Here is a 7,170-nt window from a genome sequence, read left to right as displayed (position 1 = left end):
AAAGATTTTCACACATGGATAATTTTATGCACGATAAGGAGATTTTCTGTGAGTAATCCTGTTGATTGTAATAGGACTATTCACAGCTCAGTATGAGTGTAAATCTTGGTGGAGTCAGGCCCTGCACTGGCATGTGTTCAGCAACATGGAGCACTCAGAAATAACTGTGCAACAAGTCATAAGAGTGTATCATATGTTACCTTTTAGAATGTGTTGATTTTATGATCTGTTAACCTTTTCATGATGATTTATGTTTGATTGCTTTCTTTTTGCAAGTCAACACATTCTAAATGATTCTTAAAAATACTTGTGTGTTAATTTAAAAATCGTTCTTTTAGCTGAGTGTTATTTTTCTGAGTAGGGATAAGAGAGAATTTTATTTAATATTCTTTATTTAGAACCATTAAGTAGGGTATTATTCTTTACTCTCTAGGCTTCTGTGGTATGGTAAAAATTGAACCTTTGATACTGTGAAAGCTAGCTGTGTTTCCTTTTGTATTGGACTGTATCCATATTTTAATAGTGCAACTAAATATATTTTCTGATATGATGAGAATAGTCAGCATTTTTCATGGTTTGATAGGGGTTTAAAGTGGATGTTAGGAACCTGTTCAGTTCTAATTTTTCTCTTCCTTTTGGAGGGGCTTGCATTGGTGGTGGTTTCATTCATGGAAACGCTTAAACATTAGTAGTTTTAAATATGCTGTTAGGCCCTGTTGCTATCTCTTTCTTCATTAGCATCAGGAATTGTAGAATTATTAGTGATTTTACACTTCATTTTAGGAGGAAGGCATTTGAGAATGTAGATAGCCATTTTTCCCATGGTCTGAATTTGGCATAGCCTTTGGGTACGTGTGGGTGACAGCTCTGAGTTGTTCCTCTGTGTGTGCACATGGCCTTTGTGGGGCAGTTTCACAACGCACTTTGATCTGATCCAGCCACTGACCACTCCTGGAGAAACTGTCCTGTTCCCTGCTCCTGCTTCCTCACTGCCCATCTCCCGTATCCTCCACCTGCTCTGTCCCACTGACCCAAATGAAACCTCCTGGCTTTTCTGTGGGAGTGTTTCTGTCCAGCTCCCTTCTCAGCTGCAGAATTCTGTGCTCAACCCAGAGCAGGACACAAGGTCTGAGGGGGGAGAGGTGCAGACCACTTCCCTTTGGGCAGGTACCGCCTCTATTGGATTGTTTCTCGCAGTATCATTGGGAATTGGGTAATTAACAAAACACACCAAATGTCCCACTGGAATGGCCTATCAGTTGTAGTTGATTTTTTAGAAGTTTGGCTATTTAAAAAGGTTTTGCTTATCATGCCAGTAAACTGCTCTGATTATAAAGGGGTTGACTTTTTAATTCAGAATAACCTTTCCAAGGTGAATTACACTATTCTACTAAACAGGGAAGGAAAAAAATTCTGTACTAGAATGAGAATGCTTATTTAGGGAGTTTTATAGATTTATGTACACTATATTAATTTAAGCTTACAGTTTAGCACAAATAATTATAGCATGACCAAAGAGATGAGCCCTAAGAAGCTGAAGTGTTTCCCCAGATTGCCTTTTGAAAAGTTTATTCTGTGTGCATTTTGCACAAGTAACCTTTATATGTTCTGTAGTTTGAGCTCTGCATGTACTCCTTCTTCCAAAAGCTCTTGAAGCGAGGATGTGGGAGGAATGCTCAGGTACATGTTCTGTAGCTTCAGATATTTGCTCATCAGGGATTTTGTCTTGTCTTTAATGAAAACACACTTCCCAAAATGTGGAGCTAAAATACGTCATCAGGCTACTCCCAGTGTAAGGTTACCTTGAAACCATTTAATACCTTGGGCTGAACACAGTGTCAGCTTTTGTGAGGGGAATCTTGGAGGTAGTTTTCAGCAGAACAGTATCAGATTGCTAAGGGCAAATTAGAATTGCTGTTGTGCATCCTGGCTCTTGTGTTTGGGTTGTTATATCTTAGAAAACATGGTCAAAGAGAGCTTATTGCTAGAGGGAAAGTCATATTTCTGTCTCAAGTCTTTGCTACAGTCCTTCAGAAGGTGCTCAGGTTTAAGCCAGAAGAATAGTTTAACAACTTTAACAATAGAAGAATATTTTAACAACTTTCCTTTCATGTTTCCCTTAGCCTTCTTTCCTTCCTTTTTGCCTTGCAAAAGTAGGGAGAAGATAGTATAGGAGACAGGGTGGAGTGGGTTATGGATATAGAAAGCAGCTAATCCTCCTTTTTAACACTTAAAAGGAGTGGTAGAAGTTCTGGAACAACAAAGACTTTTCGCAGGACAATGTTTACAAATACTAAAAGTCCATCTTACTTTAGAAGAAAAAGCAAAAACATTAATTCTGTTCTACAAATAGATACTAAACCGCAGACGATTTTCATTTTTTTGTCTCTGCTGTTAATCCTTAAACGTGTTTTCTTTTCTCCTCTGTCATAAGTAGTCTTTTAAATCCTACAGAATTCATTTTTCTGCACATATGGATTTTATTTTTAAAGTGAACCCAATTAGTATCTCTAAGTACTTGCTTATTAAATTAAATAATGCCTTACTTCATGCTTAAGAAAAGAAGGGAGAAGATAGAATAACTGTTACCTTTAATCAAAGTGGAGAACAAGAGCTGCACCAGGTGTTAAAACTCTGATGGCTTACAAATTTTGTTGCTTTCCTTTAGGGTCTCTGTTCACATCTACCTCATAGCAGCCACCATCCCAGCAGACTTTTTGAATCAATGACTGTTTTTTCTTGATGGTATTTTTATTTTTGATTCTGAATTGAAATGTTGTCATGCTTTTCATGCAGCACGTTTTCATTGAAGTGGTTGTTTCTTTAATTAGGAATATTGCCTTTACTGCTCAGCTCTCCAGGTCAGTGCAGAAGTCTTTGGAAAAGCTGATGTCAGGGCTGCTGAAATGAATGGTTGTGAAGTGCAGCCGGAGGCTCTGGCGGAGCAGTGGTTTCTGAGTGAAGCGATGTGCTTCGCTGGCTGGGGATGTGCTGCAGGCAGCTGGGGAGCGCCCTGGGAAAAGAGGAGGTGCTGGCAGGCTCCTGTGAGACCTCTTCTGGGCAGTCTTTCCCCTTCCTCTCTCTCCTCCCCAGGGAGCTCTGCCTGTAGATGTCTCTTGTGAGATGCTTTGCCTACAGTAAATGCATGGAGTACCTCTATCAAGCAAAACGTATTCTTGAAAGGTTTTGTTGACAGCTCTTTTTCTGTCAGTTTATAGTTTTCTGTCAGTTTATATACTATATACTCTAAGAAAAATCAAGATATTACTTGGTGAAGCTTAATAGAACTTCTGAAATTCCATGAAAAACATCAATAGGGATAACAATGTCTTATGCCAAGAAATTTGCTTGTGTGTGTGTATGTGGTTTGCATTTTTGTAGCTTCTCTAGAGATAATCCTAAGTAAGTTGATCTTTATTTCACAAATGCATCTTGCACTTAAAAATATATTTAATCTTTGCAGGTTGGTAAAGTGTTCTTGTTTGAATGCTTTTGACTAACATTTCTTTATCACACTGTCATTCTTCCAAGAACACTTCTCATCTTCAATTTAAATGATAGGATTCCTTTTATGTGAGTCGAAAGGTGTCACTTGACAAATTACAAGTGTTTTACTGAATTAATTGCATTTGGGATGCTTCTTGCTTGGATTAATAGCCTGTTTTTGTTTGTGGTTCTTTGTTTTAAAACATTACCTCTTTGTTTTAAAACATCACCTGGAAGTCATGTAACTTATATTGTTTTTCATCACTTCTCATATGCAGCCTAACACTATAAGTTCTCACTATTTTTCTTTGAAAAGCCAGTTGTTTGAAAGCCTGATTAATAAGCAGTGCACATACTGCAGCACTTCTGATATGACTCAAGATCATGGCTGGAAGACAACTTGAGGGCTCTCAGTTGCATGACTCTGCTAAACCTGCTAGTCAGGGTGAGAAAGAAACTTTCCATATCCGTTGCAGCTGTGGGAGCCAACCAGACCCGTGAATACCAGCCCACAGCTGGCCTGTCCTCTGGGAAGCTGCTGTATCTCGCCAGCTGTCCCAAGGTTTGGCATGTCAGGAGTCTTCCTGCCTCTGCTGGTGAGAGCAGCAGGCTCTTCTGTGTGGTTAACTCAGCTTCTTAGCCTGCCTAAGTTCCTGCCAGGAAGTAGCTTTAAATCCAGGATTTCCGCAATTCCTACCTAATTTCAGAGTGATGTGGCAGTATCGTCCTCCATGTGATACAACCTTCTGTGCTGTTCTTGCCAGTGGCATGAGCAGACAGATTAGGGCCACCATGTTCTCACACTTGATGCTGTTTGTTCTCCCTTGAATGTGTTTCAGCATCTTGAGTTCTTGTATTCTCATACCTGTCCACGTCATTCCTTTGGAGAATCTGCAGTGACCTGATGCTGTCATATTTCTGTAGTGTGGAACAAAAGCATAGTGAATGACAGTCTGTGTGAGATGTACCCTGAGCTCAGATAAAGGCTGAAATGAGTAGATACATTTGTTTTATTTTCCTTGAAGTCTGTCTTTCAAGCTGGATATTTAGAATGCTCTACCAAAATAACCAGTTTCAGCTTTAGGACTTTTGCACCCTCTTTTACCAAATCTTAAGAATTTCACTTCTATCTCACCTTTCTCCCTTGGCACAGGATATTCTAAACCAAAAAGATGATAAATTAATCCTCACTTTCTTCTTTTATGATGTTGTTGCAAGATGTCTGGGAGATCTGCATTGGTGGGAAGAATACAGCCTTAGTGCTGTGCCAGGTTTTGTTTGTTTGTTTGTGTTATTGCTGAGAAACTATCAGTTTGGTTTCCCAGTTACCTATGAAAAATACTTCATGGATTATATAATGTCTGCAAGTGGCTGTATGGCATATCAGACCTACATTTTCCCTTGAAGACATCTCATTCTCTTACTCTAAATAGATTAATTTGAGAGGCAGTTTGTCACATAGCACTACCTGAGCTCACTCAAGGCATTAAGAAATTGTCTGTATTTGAAGACAGATACTGAGAAAATCAAAAGCATTATTTCAAACTTGTGTTAGAATTGCAGGAGAACAAAAAAGGACAAATCACAAACATAAATGTGCTGAACAGAATTTTTCCATGTTCTTCTCCTGTCATGAGTGGTTTTAGTCCCTAAAATGGTCTTGTTATGTAGGAAGGAAGAATGCTAAAAAGATTGATGACACTGTCATATATAAAGACATGTAGCTTGGTGACTCTGTCCTCCTGATTTCCAGCAGAGCAAGGCTTACTAAAAATAATAAAAAAAGTATTTGCCTGAAAAGCCTCTTCCTTTGGTGTGCTTCTTAAGTATTTGAAACGGAGAGAGGTCAGACCATCCTGGCTGTCAGCCTTTCTATGATGTATTCGGAAGTTTAGATTAGAACCTCTTACGGTACAGAGTAGGGACTAATGTTCTTTCACTTTTGAGTTATAAGACATGACTTGCCATCAGGATGTGTGAATTGGCTTTTTTACTTTATTTGTTGTGGTGTGTGGTGAGGTTGTTTTTTTTTTTTTAAAGAAGTTGAGTTAATTTTACTTTCAGTATCTTAAGAACCAATAGTAATATTTGAAACAAAGGACAATGTAGGAGAAACTCATGAGAGTTTTCAGCTGGTGGTTCCAATTCTACAAAGTAATCTAGGATCTCACCCAAAAAGAAACCACTGTTTATTTTGTAAACTCGATGTAGTTTGATATAAAGAAAACTTCACAAATGTTTAGATACACTGAGAGTTTTTGAAATATATTCCTGGAGAAGAAGATTATTTAGAAAGTGATCAAATGGATGAAACTGAAAATGGAAATTTACACACTTGATGTACATTTGTTTGATGGAGTGTTTTTGCATGTTGGCAGCCTGTTAGACTGGCAGGGGGCTGTTGTGGTGCAATTCTGCTGTGATGGCCCTGCTGGTTTTAGGCAGAGACCCGATTTCTGTGGACATAACCTGCAGAGAGACCTGATTTCTTTGGTTATGAATAGTCATTGTGAGCTGCAGGGAAGGCAGCGTAGCCTCTGACTTGAGACTTGAATGGAGCTGGGTCCTTTCTCCATGCTGCACTGTCAGGGGGATGGAATTTGAAGCTGCTGTGTAGCAATGTACCCACATCACACCTGTATCCTAACTCTGAGTGCATCAAAACCAAAGGTGCTGCTGCTGCTGTTGTGATGCTGCCCAAGGTCCCACGTGGTGCTCTGGCTGGGCCTGCTGTGTGCTGTCCAACTGCCCTGTGCCTCTGCTCCCACCCTGTGTCTGCTGTGGCCTGTGTGTGTATTGCCTCTGCTCTCTGGCTGTGGGAACATAGAGGGATGGAGGAAGGATGTCTGTCTGTCTGTCTCTCTGTCTGTTGGTATGTCTGTCTCAAGGAGCACTGAGGAGTGGGTAGTAGGGATTATGGGCCTGGGGAATAGGGTGAAGGAGACTGACTGCTCTGATTGGACATCCAGTGTGCCAAGGAGGAGTCCTAGAACTATCTTGCATATATATTGATTAGTAGAATGGGAAGATGTTGCCACTTCCAGCTTCACAAAAGCCTCCTGCTCTGTGCTAAAACCTAATTAATAATGTCATATACTTGTTGGAATATTGTGAACTGTATTGCTTTTCATGTTTGGAATTTATATTTCTTCACTAATGCTCCTGCTCCTGTTTTATGAACAGCTTCAACCTCTATAGTTTTTATTTGATGTATAGCTTTAGCTACAAAGTTGCATTTTCATAGAATCACAGAATAGTTTGGGTTGGAAGAGACTTTAAAGGCCATCCAGTCCAACCCCCAGCAATGAGCAGGGACATCTTCACTTAAATCGGTTTGCTCAGTCCCATCCAACCTGGCCTTGAATGTTTTCCTGGAGGGGGTGTACACCACCTCTCTGGGCACCTTGTGCCAGTGTTTCAGCACCCTCACTGTAGCAATATTCTTCCTTGTATATAGTCTAAATTGACCATCTCTGGGTTCAAAACCATTACCTGTTGTCCTGTTTCAACAGGCTCTGCTAAAAAGTTCTTTCTCCACCTTAAAAGCTCCCTTTTAAGTAGTGAAAGGCTGCAATCAGGTTTCCCCAGAGCCTTCTTTTTCTCTCATCCTGTTGGCATAGCAGAGATGTTCTTAGCCCTTTGATAATTTTCCTTTCCTCCCCTGGACTTGCTCGAGCATATCCA

The sequence above is a fragment of the Molothrus aeneus genome, chromosome 7, assembly GCF_037042795.1.
Source record: "Molothrus aeneus isolate 106 chromosome 7, BPBGC_Maene_1.0, whole genome shotgun sequence".
Lineage (NCBI taxonomy): Eukaryota > Metazoa > Chordata > Aves > Passeriformes > Icteridae > Molothrus > Molothrus aeneus.
The sequence above is the reverse complement of the archived record's forward strand: the minus strand, read 5'-3'. Positions refer to the sequence as shown.